The following is a 20,194-nucleotide window of genomic DNA, read 5'->3' as shown; positions in this document are numbered from 1 at the left end:
CAAATCAATTTATAACATTTTTGATATGCGTTTTTCTGGATTTTTTTGTTGTTATTCTGTCTCTCACTGTTCAAATAAACCTACCATTAAAATTATAGACTGATCATGTCTTTGTCAGTGGGCAAACGTACAAAATCAGCAGGGGATCAAATACTTTTTTCACTCACTGTAGATGGCACAATGATTCTCTACACTGCTTGTTTTTTCTCACAAACTGAAATTAGGTGAACTATTAGAATTTTAGCAACCAGGAAATGGCTTAGTGATTTCTGCATATTGCACCTTTTAAAGTGGAGGAACTTCACACACATACAAACACACCTGTACAAATCACAATTAAAGGGGAATTTCACCCTGGCTCTGCCACGGCATATAGTCATTACTATACTAACAACATTATGTTTTTATCATTACCATCACAATTTTCCAAACCACAAGCTAGAACTAGCACATTTTCATTTCACTGGTAGTAATGGGAAGTTTCGACTCCCTGTGTATTCGTCTGCTCATAGTGAACCACAAAGTCCAGCATTCATAGCGAATCTTAATACCACCTGCTGGGTAGAGGGGGTGTGGCCACAAACTTGAATAATGGCGTTGTTTACTTCGAACAACCAACACAGTAATGTCAGAACTTATTTAGGCAAGATTATTTTGAAAACGTTTGTTTTTCACTGTTTGTCATCATGCCCATATGGTGTTCTGTGCTAATTACAAACAAGCGCGAAAATGAGTTATTTTTCACCATTCCACCTACAAGAGAGACTCCCCGATTCTGCCAGTGGCTTGCGGCTATCAAGAATGATGCTGTACCCAAAGATTATCAGAGGGATTTTCAGGCTGAACTGATGGGGAATCCATTTCGAAGACAGCTGAGAAGTGATGCTATACCATCGATTTAAAATATATATAATATAATTTCCTTCACAACAAAACGGAAGATTCTCAATTAAAGGTAACCTAACGTTAGCTAGTCTTGTATTGAACTATGAAAACCATAAACTAAATCATATAGCTATCTTTTGGTATACACTGTCAATCAATTTCTTCTCTGCCATGATAGTCACTACTAGACTGCTAGCTACCTTCAACAGAGTAAACATGTTTGTTCTATCTTTGACTGATGTTAGCTAAAGTAAATTAGCTAATGTTACCAAATAAGTCTCAATTTGGTAGCCATTTATTCCACTCTTGTCTGGAAAACACTGTTACTAAAAATATAATTGTCTATATAGCTAACTCACTCTCTGTTTTTCTGTTGGTAGCAATGATGAATGTGTATAAATCCTCTATGGTTGGTTAGTTGGTTCTCAGCTGGCTAGCAATCTTGCTGCCAATTCAGCGATGTTAGTTAGCTAACAACAAGCTGACAATATTGAAATGTCATTGTTAGGTATGCTTAGCTAGCCAGTCTAATAGAGATCAATACAATTATTGGGCTGGTTAAATAGTCTATTGTTGTGTATTTTGTTGTAGGTGGTACAGAATCTGATTCCACCAAAATGCACTTCCAACCCCTAGCTCTGCACAACGTGAAGGTAAGTTGGTCAAAATATTTACATGTTGACGGCTAAGATAGTTCAATTTACAGTAAGCATGGTATAAACATGAATTGGGTAGTGTTTGTGTTATGGGGTTACAGGTGGTTAGAGGTAGCCTGAGGACCACAGAGAACCTTCCAGACCATGACATCAATTTAGTCTACCCCTATTTTTACCTTTTATTTCTGTAAAACTCAGGTTATCTGGGGTCATTCCACAGTGCCCTGCTGAAAAATACCCAAAGCGGGGGCATTTTGGGTACACAAGCCTGAGGGAGCGGACACACCTTGCGGACAGAAACCAGCAAGGGACACCGAAAGGTATAAAATCAAGACCACAACAGTAATGACACAACCACCTCATTCTTCTCTCTGCAGATTCTCAAAACACAATACAAAGACATGTCTACAAAAATCCCCTGCAAAGGGCTACTATTGACAAGAATAATCTGTCAATGGGCTGGGGAGGTTTACAGACAGTACCTTGAGATAAGGAAGGGTTTTTTGGTTATGCTTAGACAGTAAATGTATTGTTATGAAAAATTTATGCACTCACTAACTGTAAGTCGCTCTGGATAAGAGCGTCTGCTAAATGACAAAAATGTAAATGTAAAATGTTGTGTATGAGAGCGATTGAAGTGCCATTTATCCTCAATCTACCATTACATACCTTCTTTAGCCCCCCAGCCCATTCTCTTTGTTGACTGATCTTTCCTCTCAAAAGCAGCTCCAAATGTCCCCTCATTGTCCCTAAACAATACGCTAGCCGATTCCATTCAGTTGATACCTTTACCAACAAAGGCGTGTTGCCCTACGTCCCTTCAACAAAAGTGTCAAATGCTAAGACCACAACCATGAATTTCCAGGAGACGTGCACACGTACCATCAAATCTTCTGCAAGAGGACCAAACAGTTGGTGGTTAAGAAGCCCTACACCACTTTCGGCAGTCTTATCCAGCTGGCCGTTCACTGCAGACAGGACAAGACCATCTCAATTAGCACAAAGAGTCTCAGCTTCCCCAGCCTACCATTGCTAGTGGACCGAAGCCGGATACACAGGCAGCCCAATTCTGATTTATTTCTTATTCGCTAATTGGTCTTTTGACCAATCAGATCAGTTCTGAAAAAGATCTGATGTGATTAAGACCAATTAGTGGAAAGAATATCTGAATTGGGCTGCCTGTGTAAACTCAGCCAGTGTGGCTCAGCACAAGACAGCGTTGTGTAGTGCTAGGGCAAAAACCAAAACGTGCACCCCTTGGGGTCCCCAGGACTGAGTTTGGGAAACACTGGCATTACACCATGTAGAACAGGGGTCTCCAACCCTGTTCCTGGAGAACTACCCTCCTGTAGGTTTTCACTCCAACCCCAGCTGTAGCTAATGCGGTTCAATTTATGAACCAGCTATTTATTAGAATCAGGTGTGCTAAATTAGGGTTGGAGTGAAAACCTCCAGGAACAGGGTTGAAGAGCCCTGATGTAGAACCACCATAAAATAAATATATTTTTTATAAATCTTTGAAATGTATCAGCCTTTATGGATTCACAGAAGATATTTAAATAAGCTGTACAGGGCTCTCTAGCATCAAACAGATGCTAGACATTCAGATTGACAAATAAACAAACATTCTTTGGATATCTAAAATACAGGCGTGTACACTATTTAATGCTAACTCAAGAGAATTGTGTATTCAACAACAATGTTATGGTAAAAATAACATACAATATTTTTTGTATGAACAGTGTAGTACATTTCAGTGTCTCAGGTGTAGAGATACACATGTGTAGAGAACTGTAGCTACAGATTGTTACACCAGATAATGTGATTTACCCAAAGATTTTTGCCGACATCTTGTCTATTTCAAGTCTTCTCTCATTGATCGAGACAGGTGGGTGTCCACCCCAAAGTGCTGCATGCCATGACAGAGACCTGTCTTGATCAATGAGAGAAGACTTGAAATAGACACTGACGGCGCACATATTGTTGGATTAGTTTATGGAGAATTTGTATTTATTTATTTTCACAACGGAGCATTTTCTAAATTCAAACTAATGCCCTGAAACTGGACTCATTCTTTTTATGAGACTCCTGTTTCCCCGAATCGAGGACGAAGACAGCATTGCAAAGGTTGGTTGAAAATTCTCTGTGCTACACCAAACAGTACCTCTCCTGTAACTCCCAGTAATGGATACCAAAAATCTTTGGTTAAATCACATTATCTGGTGTAACAATCTGTAGCTAACTGGTGATCAGGTGATGGGAGAGTTGGTCATGATGAAATTGCCATTCCTAAGAAACATACAGTAAGTTCAGGGAATACTTGTAAAGCAGTGGGAGGAGTGTTATGATCAAACTGCCATTCAGCTCCTCATGAGTCATCTGCTTGAAATGGAGCATAATGTCTAATCCCTCGAGGGATACAGTTCAGCTACAATGACACACGCAGGCAAAGGAATTCTGTATCTAAACTGAACAAAAATATAAACGCAACATGTAAAGTGTTGGTCCCATGTTTCATGAGCTGAAATAAAAGATCCCAGAAATGTTCCATATGCACAAAAAGCTTATTTCTCTCAAATTTTGTTCACAAATTTGTTTTCATTCCTGTTAGTGAGCATTTCTCCTTTGCCAAGATAATCCATCCACCTGACAGGTGTGGCATATCAAGAAGCTGATTAAACAGCATGATCATTACACAGGTGCACCTTGTGCTGGGGACAGTAAAAGGCCACTCTAAAATGTGCCGTTCTGTCACAACACAATGCCATAGATGTCTCAGGTTTTGAGGAAGTGTGCAATTGGCATGCTGACCGCAGGAATGTCCACCAGAGCTGTTTCCAGAGTTGAATGTTAATTTCTCTACCATAAGCCACCTCCAACGTCGTTTTAGAGATTTTGACAGTACATCCAACCGGCCTCACATCCGCAGACCACATATAACCACGCCAGCCCAGGACATCTACATCCGACTTCTTCCCCTGCGGAATCGTATGAGCTCAGCCACCCAGACAGCTGATGAAACTGTGGGTTTGCACAACCAAAGAACTTCTGCACAAACTGTCAGAAACCATCTCGGGGAAGCTCATCTGGGTGTTCGTCGTCCTCATTAGGGTCTTGAACTGACTGCAGTTTGGAGTCATAACCGACTTCAGTGGGAAAATGCTCACCTTCGATGGCCACTGGCATGTGTGTTCTTCACGGATGAATCCCAGTTTTAACTGTTCCGGGCAGATCGCAGACAGCGTGTATGGCATATTGCTGATGTCAACGTTGTGAACAGAGTGCCACATGGTGGTGGTGGGGTTATGCTATTGGCAGGCATAAGCTACCGACAACGAACACAATTGCATTTTTTATCTATGACAATTTGAATGCACAGATGTCGCAAGGATCTGTACACAATTCCTGGAAGCTGAAAATGTCCCAGTTCTTCCATGGCCTGTATACTCACCAGATATGTCACCCATTGAGCATATTTGGGATGCTCTGGATCGACGTGTATGACAGCGTGTTCCAGTTGCTGCCAATAACCAGCAACTTCACACAGTCATTGAAGAGAAGTGGGACAACATTCCACAGGCCACAATCAACAGCCTGAACTCTAGGCGAAGAAGATGTCGTGCTGCATGAGGAAAATGGTGGTCACACCAGATACTGACTGGTTTTCCTTTTTTTAAGGTATCTGTGACCAACGGATGCAAATCTGTATTCCCAGTCGTGAAAACCATAGATTAGGGCCTAATTCATATTTTTCAATTCACTGATTTCCTTATATGAACTGTAACTCAGTAACATATTTGAAATTGTTGCATGTTGCGTTTGTTTTTGTTCAGTGTAGAATCTACTCCAGGAAGATGCCCAGGTTGTCTGTAAGACAAAAAAACTAACAAAATTATACTCTGTTTGTACAGTTTCAACAACAGTTGAATCATGCCAGCATAACATCAACATTAGGGTAGACTAGTTGAACATACGTCACAGGAGGCTGCTGAGGGAAGAACGGCTCATAATAATGGCTAGAACTGAACAAATGGAATGGATTCCAAAACCTGGAAACCATGTGTTTTATGTATTTGATACCATTCCACTTATTCCACTTGTATGATTTTTAAGTAATTAATTTGCATTTTATTGCATGACATAAGTATTTGATCACCTACCAACCAGTAAGAATTCCGGCTCTCACAGACCTGTTAGTTTTTATTTAAGAAGCCCTCCTGTTCTCCACTCATTACCTGTATTAACTGCACCTGTTTGAACTCATTACCTGTATAAAAGACACCTGTCCACACACTCAATCAAACAGAATCCAACCTCTCCACAATGGCCAAGACCAGAGAGCTGTGTAAGAACATCAGGGATACAATTGTAGACCTGCACAAGGCTGGGATGGGCTACAGGACAATAGGCAAGCAGCTTGGTGAGAAGGCAAAAACTGTTGGCGCAATTATTAGAAAATGGAAGAAGTTCAAGATGACGGTCAATCACCCTCGGTCTGGGGCTCCATGCAAGATCTCACCTCGTGGGGCATCAATGATTATGAGGAAGGTGAGGGATCAGCCCAGAACTACACGGCAGGACCTGGTCAATGACCTAAAGAGAGCTGGGACCACAGTCTCAAAGAAAACCATTAGTAACACACTACGCCGTCATGGATTAAAATCCTGCAGCACACGCAAGGTCCCCCCTGCTCAAGCCAGCGCATGTCCAGGCCCGTCTGAAGTTTGCCAATGACCATCTGGATGATCCAGAGGAGGAATGGGAGAAGGTCATGTGGTCTGATTAGACAAAAATAGAGCTTTTTGGTCTAAACTCCACTCGCCGTGTTTGGAGGAAGAAGAATGATGAGTACAACCCCAAGAACACCATCCCAACCATGAAGCATGGAGGTGTAAACATCATTCTTTGGGGATGCTTTTCTGCAAAGGGTACAGGACAACTGCACCGTATTGAGGGGAGGATGGATGGGGCCATGTATCGCGAGATCTTGGCCAACAACTTCCTTCCCTCAGTAAGAGCATTGAAGATGGGTCGTGGCTGGGTCTTCCAGCATGACAACGACCCGAAACACACAGCCAGGGCAACTAAGGAGTGGTTCCGTAAGAAGCATCTCAAGGTCCTGGAGTGGCCTAGCCAGTCTCCAGACCTGAACCCAATAGAAAATCTTTGGAGGGAGCTGAAAGTCCGTATTGCCCAGCGACAGCCCCGAAACCTGAAGGATCTGGAGAAGGTCTGTATGGAGGAGTGGGCCAAAATCCCTGCTGCAGTGTGTGCAAACCTGGTCAAGACCTACAGGAAACGTATGATCTGTCATTGCAAACAAAGGTTTCTGTACCAAATATTAAGTTCTGCTTTTCTGATGTATCAAATACTTATGTCATGCAATGAAATGCAAATTAATTACTTAAAAATCATACAATGTGATTTTCTGGATTTTTGTTTTAGATTCCGTCTCTCACAGTTGAAGTGTACCTATGATAAAAATTACAGACCTCTACATGCTTTGTAAGTAGGAAAACCTGCGAAATCGGCAGTGTATCAAATACTTGTTCTCCCCACTGTAGCTTTAGGTGGTTGGTTGTAACGTTGTAGCTTCCTGTTAAGTAGGTAGCCATATCTACGACTAAAAAGAGAAGAGGTTTTACAATAGAGATACAAAATATCTTATAATTTTAGTAATAGATATGGTTACCGGTAGTTGTTTAGCTAGCTAACTTTGTGAGCTAGCTACCTTGCTAACTACATAGTTCGCTAAGTTAGCAAACAGGAAAATAATAGTATTTCCCCCCACTGTAACACAGTAGTATGTTAGCCAGCAATACACAATACGGGTTTCAGTAAATAAACTTAAGTTAGCTAGGTGGCTTGCAGGAAAAATAACTTAAGTAGCTAGGCACCGTATTTGTCATCTGCCCGAAGCCGGCATAGGGTGTATCATTCAGCGCGCAAAACCCTGACCTGCCTTCCACCTGGGCAATTATGTGTGAAACACATCTCACTGTCCTAGAAATTCCTCAGACATGATGAAAACAAGCCCAGATTCCCCCAGGGTGAAATTCCCCTTTAAAGTGATGCTCCAGACTCCTGTAGCTCAGTTGGTAAAGCATGGCACTTGCAACACCAGGGTTGTGGGTTCAATTCCCACGGGGGGCAGTATGAAAAATGTATGCACTCACTAACTGTAAGTCGCTCTGAATAAGAGCATCTGCTAAATGACGTAAATGTATAATTTCAGCAAGTAGTTTTGAAAGTGGTGCTCATGAGCCAAAACTGGTCCCGTTTTTTGTGTACTAAGTCATCAATTGTGTACTACGTCGTCCATTTCGATGATAGTGCATTCTGAAAGTATTCAGACCCGTTGACCTTTTCTACATTTTGTTACATTACAGCCTTATTCTAAAATGGATTAAATAGTTTCCCCCCCCTCATCAATCTACACACAATACCCCATAACGACAAAGCAGAAAGAGGTTTTTGAAATTTTTGCAAATGTATAAATGTTTTAAAACTGAAATAGCAGATTTACACAAGTATTCAGACCAGTACTTTGTTGAAGCCCCTTTGGCAGGGATTACAGCCTCAAGTCTTCTTGGGTATGACGCTACAAGCTTGGCACATCTGTATTTCGGGAGTTTCTCCCGTTCTTCTCTGCAGATCCACTCAAGCTCATTTAATCCTAGTAAAAATTCCCTGTCTTAGGTCAGTTAGAATCACCACGTTATTTTAAGAATGTGAAATGTCAGAATAATAGTAGAGAGAATGATTCACATTCCCAATGGGTCAGAAGTTTACATACACTCAATTAGTATTTGATAGCGTTGCCTTTAAATTGTTTAACTTGGGTCAAACGTTTCGGGTAGCCTTCCACAAGCTTCCCACAATACAATAAGTCGGGTGAATTTTGGCCCATTCCTCCTGACAGATTTGGTGTAACTGAGTCAGGTTTGTAGGCCTCCTTGCTCGCACACGCTTTTTCAGTTCTGCCCACACATTTTCTATAGGATTGAGGTCAGGGCTTTATGATGGCCACTCCAATTCCTTGACTGACTTTGTTGTCCTAAAACCATTTTTCCACGACTTTGGAAGTATGCTTGGGGTCATTGTCCATTTGGAAGACCCATTTGCGACCAAGCTTTAACTTCCTGACTGATGTCTTGAGATGTTGCTTCAATATATCCACATAATTTTCCTTCCTCATGATGCCATCTATTTTGTGAAGTGCAGCAGTCCCTCCTGCAGTAAAGCACCCCCACAGCATGATGCTGCCACCCCCGTTCTTCACGTTTGGGATGGTGTTCTTCGGCTTGCAAGGTACCCCCTTTTTCCTCCAAACATAACAATGGTCATTATGGCCAAAAGTTCTATTTTTGTTTCATCAGACCAGAGTACGATCTTTGTCCTCATGTGCAGTTGCAAACCGTAGTCTGGCTTTTTTATGGTGGTTTTGGAGCAGTGGCTTCTTCCTTGCTGAGCGGCCTTTCAGGTTATGTCGATATATAGGACTTGTTTTACTGTGGATATAGATACTTTTGTACCTGTTTCCTCCAGCATCTTCACAAGGTCCTTTGCTGTTGTTCTGGGATTGATTTGCACTTTTCGCACCAAGGTAGTCCCCTGTAGCTCAGTTGGTAGAGCATGGCGATTGCAACGCCAGGGTTGTGGGTTCGTTTCCCACGGGGGGCCAGTATGAAAATGTATGCACTCACTAACTCTAAGTCGCTCTGGATAAGAGCGTCTGCTAAATGACTAAAATGTAAATGTAAGGTACGTTCATCTGTAGGAGACAGAACGCGTCTCCTTCCTGAGCGGTATGACGGCTGCGTGGTCCCATGGTGTTTATACTTGCGTACTATTGTTTGTACAGATGAACGTGGTACCTTCAGGCGTTTGGAAATTGCTCCCAAGGATTAACCAGACTTGTGGAGGTCTACAATTTTTTTTTCTGAGGTCTTGGCTGATTTCTTTTGATTTTCCCATGATGTCAAGCAAAGATGCACTGAGTTTGAAGGTAGGCCTTGAAATACATCCACAGGTACACCTCCAATTGACTCAAATGATGTCATAGCCTATCAAAAGCTTCTAAAGCCATTGCATCATTTTCTGGAATTTTCCAAGCTGTTTAAAGGCACAGTCAACTTAGTGTATGTAAACTTCTGACCCACTGGAATTGTGATACAGTGAATTATAAGTGAAATAATCTGTCTGTAAAGAATTGTTGGAAAAATTAATGTCCTAACCGACTTGCCAAAACTATAGTTTGTTAACAAGAAATGTGTGGTTGAAAAACAAGTTTTAATGACTCCAACCTAAGTGTATGTAAACTTCCGACTTCAACTGTGTATATATGGTGTGTGTGTGTGTGTGTGTATATATATATATGTGTGTGTGTGTGTAATTAAGTCTCATTAAAGTTTGGCTACATTTTCAGGCTCCTCCCTCATGTCAGCATCGGTCTGGACCGGCTGTAGCCAATACGCATAGGCTATCACCTACACTTTGACATGTAGTCTATTTATGTACATTTACATACACTTATGTTATTCTTAACAGAATAGCTACTGTTTTTCAGTTTTAAAATACATTTAATTGCCTATTTTGGTTAATGGTTGGTGCCCTAGCAGATGGCCTTGGTGCCCTGGCAGATTGGCCACCTCTTGAAGGCCAAATGGCCTTGCCCCTAAAATCACGAAATTCCAGGCCTGCTGCTGCATTGACGGTATGGCGGTATTTTACGGTATTTTATGTTTCTGAATATTATAAGTCCTAAATATGTTGAATGACTAGCGCATGATCCTTGAATGGCAACAAATGAGTTCTAAGTGGTTTTAATGGGTTTTCTCCATTCTGATGGTTTTATATTCAACCAAACTAGTACAAAACTGACAGTGAAGTTTTTTAAATTTACATTTTAGTCATTTAGCAGACGCTCTTATCCAGAGCGACTTACAGTTAGTGAGTGCATACATTATTATTTTATTTATTTATAGATTTTTTTCATACTGGGCCCCCGTTGCAAGCTCTATGAACTGAGCTACATCCCTGCCGGCCATTCCCTCCCCTACCCTGGACGACGCTGGGCCAATTGTGCGCCGCCCCATGGGTCTCCCGGATTCGAACCAGGATCTCTAGTGGCACAGCTAGCACTGCGATGCAGTGCCTTAGACCACTGCGCCACTCGGGAAGTAGTCCAATTTGCAGAACTTTTCATTTAATTTAGCACTGTATCAAAATATCATTACAGACGTTATAGTAAAAATCCATACCGGTATTAATGATGTATTGCCCAGCCCTACTGCTACTTTAATGTTTTGAATGGAGTTGTTGTTTGTAACTGTGTGGGATGAGAAAGGTCATCCCTCGATTTAGCCTAGCTAGCTTAGCTAGCTTCTCCCGGTTTGATGCTGTCAAGGCAGGTACTACGTAATCATATTGGATGATAAATAACCGAGCTATGGCAGCTATTAGTCTACTATAATGCGAGTCGGCTTGGTTGGTTGCTGTCTCTCCCTCCCTCCTAATTGTGCACTGTGTCACTTGCTCACACTCACAGTAGCCTACAGACACAGCACGGCCCCTGCTAAAGTGTCACCTCTCTACCTCATCGCCCTCGCGCTTTATCGGCTCCGGTTAATAAAGTAGCTTAAAAATGTACTTTTCTGCTGCTTCCCTCACTCGGATCGGACTAGGTCTGGATCCGACCAGGTCTATACAGAAAGGGTCTAGTTGTCCTTGGGTTCGTTCGGAACGGGTCTCTATATTTAACAAATTAAGTTATGCATATCTGGTCCGGGTGGGAAAGCCCCATGCCCATTTCAGAACGGGTCCAACATGAAGGCCTCTACCTGCAACATCAGTAACACCTGCTGCAACATCACTGTACAGCTCTAAGACTATATGGCCAGCTAGGGCGCAGGTGCCATGTCCTGTATCACCAGTGACTTAAACAAGTGCCCTTATTTGCGTAGCTACTAAAACCTATTGACTTAGGTGTGTTTATCATGCATAGAAAACATGGTAAATATAGTATTATATGAACTCGGAGAATCAGCTTGGATGGCATTAGAGCGACTACCCTGTACTTTCTCAGGCACTGAATAAACATTAGCTTGGAGCTCTCTCCTGCGTTAGCACCCAGAAGCAGCCTGGCATATTACGTAAGCCGGAGGTGCAATGTTACACTAAATGAATGCGCACACACACGCGCACTTGGTGGTCGTTATGCAACACTGGTTCGATTCAATGATTTATATATACACTAGATGACTGATATGGGGCGCTGTTTTGAATCCACCACGCCTCCATCTTGGCACCCCCACCATTGTAAAACAAATATTTTGGAAGCTACAGAAATGCATTTAATGTCGACATTTGTTTTTGCCAGGTTTATTCTGTTAGACACCTTAATGCATACTTTTTAATTAGATTATGTGAGCTAAACATTTGTGTGTGTGTGTGTGTGTGTGTATATATATATATATATATATATATATAAACATTTTAAGAACGTTTTTTAGAAAGTACTCATGTTAATGTCCCCACTACAACAAAAAATACTTAAATACATGTGATTTTGTCCTTTAAACATTTAAATGAAATACTGTAGAATTCCATTCATTCCTATGGAGGACTGCTTTTCTGAGGAGTGCCAGTATGGCCGACCGGTGGCTTCAATGCCTCTCCATGGCCAAAACAGAGTCCAGCAGGAAGTGAGACCGTGAGCAATAGAAGTGGACATACAGTTTCAGAGTGAGAGTGAAAGAGGGTTTTTGTTACATTTACATTTCAGTTTGTTCACACAGATTTATGGTCCTATTTGACATGATCATTCCAGTACAGTGTAGGCTTATATTATTATTTTGTAGAGAAAATGGAAGGACAGATACAGACAAGGAGCTATGAGTGAGCAGTTATGCTGGGACTTGAACTTGGCTGTGTGTGGGTGTGCTTTAGCTCGCTCCTCCAACTCAGCCCAATCTGTGTTAGCGTTCAGTGGGCAGTTATACAACACAACAGAGCCACTGTTGCACTTTTTTTTAAAGAGCATACAGCCACAAACTACTCTTAAAAGCCATGCACTACTCCTGACACTTAGTCAGCCCGTCTGTTCCCTTCCCTCTGCTGCACCAAATGTCACTGATCCCCTTAACCCATTTCCTCCCATCTTTCCATTTCCCTCTGCCCAAATCTCTCTACTCTGTAGTTGTATCCACTATGACCGCAAACAGTTGTTGATTCTCCCTGCTGTAGTACCATTGGGGAAAATACATGTCTGTATTTGTCAGACCTTATCATTCCACCTACCTGTAAATTGTTTCCATTCCTGAATCCAACTTCAGTTGAAAAACAACAACAACACTCAGGAATGTGAGGAAGGAATATACAGTACCAGTTAAAAGTTTGGACACACCTACTCATTCAAGGATTTTTCTTTATTTAACTTTTTCTACATTGTAGAATAATAGTGAAGACATCAAAACTATGAAATAACACATGGAATCATATAGTAACCAAAAAAGTGTTAAACAAACCAAAATATATTTTATATTTGAGATTCTTCAAAGTAGCCACCCTTTGCCTTGATGACAGCTTTGCACACTCTTGGCATTCTATCAACCAGCTTCATGAGGTAGTCACCTGGAATGCTTTTCCATCAGTCTTGAAGGAGTTCCCACATATGCTGAGCACTTGTTGGCTGCTTTTCCTTCACTCTGCGGTCCAACTCATCCCAAACCATATCAATTGGGTTGCGGTCGGGTGATTGTGGAGGCCAGGTTATCTGATGCGGCACTCCATCACTCTCCTTCTTGGTCAAATAACCCTTACACAGCCTGGAGGTGTGTTTTGGGTCATTGTCCTGTTGGAAAACAAATGATAGTCCCACTAAGCGCAAACCAGATGGGATGGCGTATCGCTGCAGAATGCTGTGGTAGCCATGCTGGTTAAGTGTGCCTTGAATTCTAAATAAATTACAGACAGTGTCACCAGTAAAGCACCATCACACCTCCTCCTCCGTGCTTCATGGTGGGAACCACACATGCAGAGATCATCTGTTCACCTACTCTGTGTCTCACAAAGACACGGTGGTTGGAACCAAAAATCTCAAATTTGGACTCATCAGACCAAAGGACAGATTTCCACCGGTCTAATATCCATTGCTCGTGTTTCTTGGCCCAAGCAAGTCTCTTCTTCTTATTGGTGTCCTTTTAGTAGTGGTTTCTTTGCAGCAATTCGACCATGAAGGCCTGATTTCACGCAGTCTCCTCTGAACAGTTGATGTTGAGATGTGTCTGTTACTTGAAGTCTGTGAAGCATTTATATGGGCTGCAATCTGAGGCTGGTAACTCTAATAAGCTTATCCTCTGCAGCAGAGGCAACTCTGGGTCTTCCTTTCCTGTGGCGGTCCTCATGAGAGCCAATTTCATCATAGCGCTTGATGGTTTTTCCGACTGCACTTGAAGAAACTCTCAAAATTCTTGAAATGTTCCGTATTGACTGACCTTCATGTCTTAAAGTAATGATGGACTGTCGTTTCTCTTTGCTTATTTGAGCTGTTCTTGCCATAATATGGACTTGGTCTGTTACCAAATAGGACTATCTTCTGTATACCAACCCTACCTTGTCCACAAATTAACTTTTAAGAAGGCACAACTGTTTAATTTAAATGCATTCCAGGTGACTACCTCACGAAGCTGGTTGAGAGAATGCCAAGAGTGTGCAAAGCTGTCATCAAGGCAAAGGGTGGCTACTTTGAAGAATCTCAAATATAAAATATATTTTGATTTGTTTAACACTGTTTTGGTTACTACATGATTCCATATGTGTTATTTCATAGTTTTGATGTCTTCACTATTATTCTACAATATAGAAAATAGTAAAAATAAAGAAAAACCCTTGAATGAGTTGCTATCTCCAAACTTTTGACTGGTACTGTACATGTATGATGATCTTCATGTCATTGTGGCAGTAACGGTAAACACTGCCCCCCAAAAAAATAATAATATTAGGGTGTAGATCAGCTTTAATATTACAGATAGATTGTGGCTGCATCATTTCCAATCCCCTATATATATTCTTTGTAAATATATATATTTTCCTTTATTATTTTCTCATAACCCTACCACCCCTCCCCTAATTTGAGTAAACTAATGTACAACAACACCTAGGCTTCTACTTCCAACTTATACATACTATATACATTTTACGGACACAGTATATTTTACAATAGTTATCTTTGGTTTGTTTTCAGTCCATTCCTTCAGCTACCCTCAACCCCTCCCATCTATCTCTGAAAACCATCCGGTTTTGATTTCTATTTGCCATATACAGTGGGGGAAAAAAGTATTTAGTCAGCCACCAATTGTGCAAGTTCTCCCACTTAAAAAGATGAGAGAGGCCTGTAATTTTCATCATAGGTACACGTCAACTATGACAGACAAATTGAGAATCTTTTTTCCAGAAAATCACATTGTAGGATTTGTAATGAATTTATTTGCAAATTATGGTGGAAAATAAGTATTTGGTCACCTACAAACAAGCAAGATTTCTGGCTCTCACAGACCTGTAACTTCTTCTTTAAGAGGCTCCTCTGTCCTCCACTCGTTACCTGTATTAATGGCACCTGTTTGAACTTGTTATCAGTATAAAAGACACCTGTCCACAACCTCAAACAGTCACACTCCAAACTCCACTATGGCCAAGACCAAAGAGCTGTCAAAGGACACCAGAAACAAAATTGTAGACCTGCACCAGGCTGGGAAGACTGAATCTGCAATAGGTAAGCAGCTTGGTTTGAAGAAATCAACTGTGGGAGCAATTATTAGGAAATGGAAGACATACAAGACCACTGATAATCTCCCTCGATCTGGGGCTCCACGCAAGATCTCACCCCGTGGGGTCAAAATGATCACAAGAACGGTGAGCAAAAATCCCAGAACCACACGGGGGGACCTAGTGAATGACCTGCAGAGAGCTGGGACCAAAGTAACAAAGCCTACCATCAGTAATACACTACGCCGCCAGGGACTGAAATCCTGCTGTGCCAGACGTGTGCCCCTGCTTAAGCCAGTACATGTCCAGGCCCATCTGAAGTTTGCTAGAGTGCATTTGGATGATCCAGAAGAGGATTGGGAGAATGTCATATGGTCAGATGAAACCAAAATATAACTTTTTGGTAAAAACTCAACTCGTCGTGTTTGGAGGACAAAGAATGCTGAGTTGCATCCAAAGAACACCATACCTACTGTGAAGCATGGGGGTGGAAACATCATGCTTTGGGGCTGTTTTTCTGCAAAGGGACCAGGACGACTGATCCGTGTAAAGGAAAGAATGAATGGGGCCATGTATCGTGAGATTTTGAGTGAAAACCTCCTTCCATCAGCAAGGGCATTGAAGATGAAACGTGGCTGGGTCTTTCAGCATGACAATGATCCCAAACACACCGCCCGGGCAACGAAGGAGTGGCTTCGTAAGAAGCATTTCAAGGTCCTGGAGTGGCCTAGCCAGTCTCCAGATCTCAACCCCATAGAAAGTCTTTGGAGGGAGTTGAAATTCCGTGTTGCCCAGCGACAGCCCCAAAACATAACTGCTCTAGAGGAGATCTGCATGGAGGAATGGGCCAAAATACCAGCAACAGTGTGTGAAAACCTTGTGAAGACTTACAGAAAACGTTTGACCTGTGTCATTGCCAACAAAGGGTATATAACAAAGTATTGAGAAACTTTTGTTATTGACCAAATACTTATTTTCCACCATAATTTGCAAATAAATTCATTACAAATCCTACAATGTGATTTTCTGGATTTTTTTTCTCATTTTGTCTGTCATAGTTGACGTGTACCTATGATGAAAATTACAGGCCTCTCTCATCTTTTTAAGTGGGAGAACTTGCACAATTGGTGGCTGACTAAATACTTTTTTCCCCCACTGTATCTTTCAACTGTGCTGTTTGACAAAAGTTCTAAACCTATATACATTTTACGGACACAGTATGTGTTATTTTTAGTCCCACCCTTTAACGTCTTAAGGATCGGACCCTTTTTTTTGCCTACAATGACATACCCAAGTCTAACTGCCTGTAGCTCAGGACCGGAAGCAAGGATATGCATATTATTGATACCATTTGAAAGGAATCACTTTGAAGTTTGTGGAAATGTGAAATTAATGTAGGAGAATATAACACATTAGATATGGTATAAGATAATAAAACATAAAAACATGCGTTTTCTATTTATTTTTTAAATATCTTTGAAATGCAAGAGAAAGGCCACAATATAATATTGCAGTTTAGGCGCAATTTAGATGTTGGCCACTAGATAGAAGCAGTGTGTGTGCAAAGTTTCCAATTGATCCAGTGAAGCATTGCTATACTGGACTATTTTGTATCAAGTCTGCCCAAATGTGCCGAATTGGTCAATTGATACATTTTCATGTACACAACTATAGAGAACATACAGTTGAAGTCGGAAGTTTACATACACCTTAGCCAAATACATTTAAACTCAGTTTTTCTCAATTCCTGACATTTAGTCCTAGTAAGAATTCCCTGTCTTAGGCCAGTTAGGATCACCACTTTATTTTAAGAATGTGAAATGTCAGAATAATAGTAGAGAGAATTATTTATTTTTTCATCACATTCCCAGTGGGTCAGAAGTTTACATACACTCAATTAGTATTTGGTAGCATTACCTTTAAATCGTTTAACTTGGGTCAAACATTTCGGGTAGCCTTCCACACGCTTCCCACAATAAGTTGGATGAATTTTGGCCCATTCCTCCTGACAGAGCTGGTGTAACTGAGTCAGGTTTGTAGGCCTCCTTGCTCGCACACGCTTTTTCAGTTCTGCCCACACATTTTCTATAAGATTGAGGTCAGGGCTTTGTGATGGCCACTCCAATACCTTGACTTTGTTGTCCTTAAGCCATTTTGCCACAACTTTGGAAGTATGCTTGGGGTCATTGTCCATTTGGAAGACCCATTTGCGACCATGCTTTAACTTCCTGACTGATGTCTTGAGATGTTGCTTCAATGTATCCACATAATTTTCCTTCCTCACGATGCCATTTTGCCACAACTTTGGAAGTATGCTTGGGGTCATTGTCCATTTGGAAGACCCATTTGCGACCATGCTTTAACTTCCAAGCGCCGTGCTCAGCTGGTAGAGCACGGCGCTTGTAACGCCAAGGTAGTGGGTTCGATCCCCGGGACCACCCATACACAAAAAAAAAAATGTATGCACGCATGACTGTAAGTCGCTTTGGATAAAAGCGTCGGCTAAATGGCATATTATATTATTTATTATATTATATTATTATATATTATATTTTGTGAAGTGCACCAGTCCCTCCTGCACAAAGCACCCCCACAGCATCATGCTGCCACCCCCGTTCTTCACGGTTGGGATGGTGTTCTTCGGCTTGCAAGATACCCCCTTTTTCCTCCAAACATAACGATCGTCATTATGGCCAAACAGTTCTATTTTTGTTTCAGCAGACCAGAGGACATTTCTCCAAAAAGTACGAACTTTGTCCCCATGTGCAGTTGCAAACCGTAGTCTGGCTATTTTATGGCGATTTTGGAGCAGTGGCTTCTTCCTTGCTGAGCGGCTTTTCAGGTTATGTCGATATATAGGACTCGTTTTACTGTGGATATAGATACTTTTGTACCTGTTTCCTCCAGCATCTGCACAATGTCCTTTGCTGTTGTTCTGGGATTGATTTGCGCGTCTCCTTCAAGAGCGGTATGATGGCTGCGTGGTCCCATGGTGTTTATACTTGCGTACTATTGTTTGTACAGATGAACATGGTACCTTCAGGCGTTTGGAAACTGCTCCCAAGGATGAACCAGACTTGTGGAGGTCTACAATTTTTTTTCTGAGTTCTTGGCTGATTTCTTTTGATTTTCCCATGATGTCAAGCAAAGAGGCACTAAGTTTGAAGGTCGGCCTTGAAATACATCCCACAGGTACACCTCCAATGGACTCAAATTATGTCAATTAGCCTATCAGAAGCTTCTAAAGCCATGACATCATTTTCTGGAATTTTCCAAGCTGTTTAAAGGCACAGTCAACTTAGTTTATGTAAACTTCTGACCCACTGGAATTGTGATACAGTGAATTATATGTGAAATAATCTGTCTGTAAACAATTGTTTGAAAAATGACTTGTGTCATGCACAAAGTAGATGTCCTAACCGACTTGCCAAAACTATAGTTTGTTAACAAGAAATTTGTGGAGTGGTTGAAAAATGAGTTTTAATGACTTCAACCTAAGTGTATGTAAACTTCCGACTTCAACTGTACACAAATGATATGGTAATAAAAAATGTAAGTTTATACACTCCCAGGAATGTCATACATGATGGATCATTCGCTTATACACTAACTTTCACACGTCTAGATGGCCTTGCGGGGTGGGTGTGGAGCCAGAGACAGCAAGCAAGGGTTCAAACTGTAGCACCCAGTTCCTACATTTGAATATAAAAATGGATTTTATCAACAACAAAAAAACGATGCTACATTTTATCTCTGGGACCCTCAGGATGACAAATCAGAGCAAGATTACTGAATGTAAGTACATTATTTACCCTCAGAGGTGAATGTATCAAACCAGTTGCTGTGATATGTTTTTTGTTGTTGTGCACTCTCAAACAATGGCATGGTATTTTATCACTGTAGTAGCTACTGTAAATTGGACAGTGCAGTTAGATTAACAAGAATTTAAGCTTTCTGCCCATATAAGACATGTCCATGTCCTGGAAAGTTTGTTGTTACTTACAACAGTCATGCTAATCACATTAGCGCACATTTTCTCAACCGTCCCGTATACGGGACACCGATCCCGTAGAGGTTAACTCCACTCAACCCCTCCCATCTATCTCTGAACACCATCCAGTTTTGATTTCTATATTTTCCAACTGTGCTGTGATGTTTCGCAAAAGTTCTGAACCTTTCTATTCTCATAGTTTCTACAGATTGTAAATTAAAGAAACATTTTTGCTAAGAGTATTATTATTATTATTATTATTATTATTATATTATTTATCAATTGACTATGACTTTTTAAATCACCAAGCAGTGCTATTTGTAGAGTTAGCTCCAGGTAAATGTTGCAATTCTTCAGCCGTTCCTGAACCAGCGACCAAAAACAAGCTACAGTACCAAAACAAATTATCTAATGATTCGGTCTCTTCGCAGCAAATTTTGCAGAGCTGGGATGTGTATCCCCCATATACAGTGGGGAGAACAAGTATTTGATACACTGCCGATTTTGCAGGTTTTCCTACTTACAAAGCATGTAGAGGTCTGTAATCCAGAAAATCACATTGTATGATTTTTAAGTAATTAATTAGCATTTTATTGCATGACATAAGTATTTGATCACCTACCAACCAGTAAGTATTCCGGCTCTCACAGACCTGTTAGTTTTTCTTTAAGAAGCCCTCCTGTTCTCCACTCATTACCTGTATTAACTGTACCTGTTTGAACTCGTTACCTGTATAAAAGACCTGTCCACACACTCAATCAAACAGACTCCAACCCCTCCACAATGGCCAAGACCAGAGAGCTGTGTAAGGACATCAGGGATAAAATTGTAGACCTGCACAAGGCTGGGATGGGCTACAGGACAATAGGCAAGCAGCTTGGTGAGAAGGCAACAA

At 41.2% G+C, this 20,194-nt stretch overlaps 1 protein-coding gene and 1 long non-coding RNA gene across 2 annotated transcripts in view; both read left to right on the top strand.

The window, feature by feature from the left end:
* The window catches only part of LOC121575286 (S-adenosylhomocysteine hydrolase-like protein 1), a 96,833-nt gene that overhangs the window by 6,731 nt on the left and 69,908 nt on the right, over positions 1–20,194 (top strand). The gene's annotated exons all lie outside the window — the stretch shown is intronic.
* On the top strand, positions 424–2,031 carry LOC121575287. Its single transcript, XR_006002312.1, has 3 exons — positions 424–955; positions 1,477–1,538; positions 1,740–2,031. It is a non-coding gene; the product is annotated as an uncharacterized LOC121575287 (long non-coding RNA).

This window comes from Coregonus clupeaformis, chromosome 10, assembly GCF_020615455.1.
Source record: "Coregonus clupeaformis isolate EN_2021a chromosome 10, ASM2061545v1, whole genome shotgun sequence".
Taxonomy (NCBI): Eukaryota; Metazoa; Chordata; class Actinopteri; order Salmoniformes; family Salmonidae; genus Coregonus; species Coregonus clupeaformis.
The sequence above is the reverse complement of the archived record's forward strand: the minus strand, read 5'-3'. Positions and strand labels throughout refer to the sequence as shown.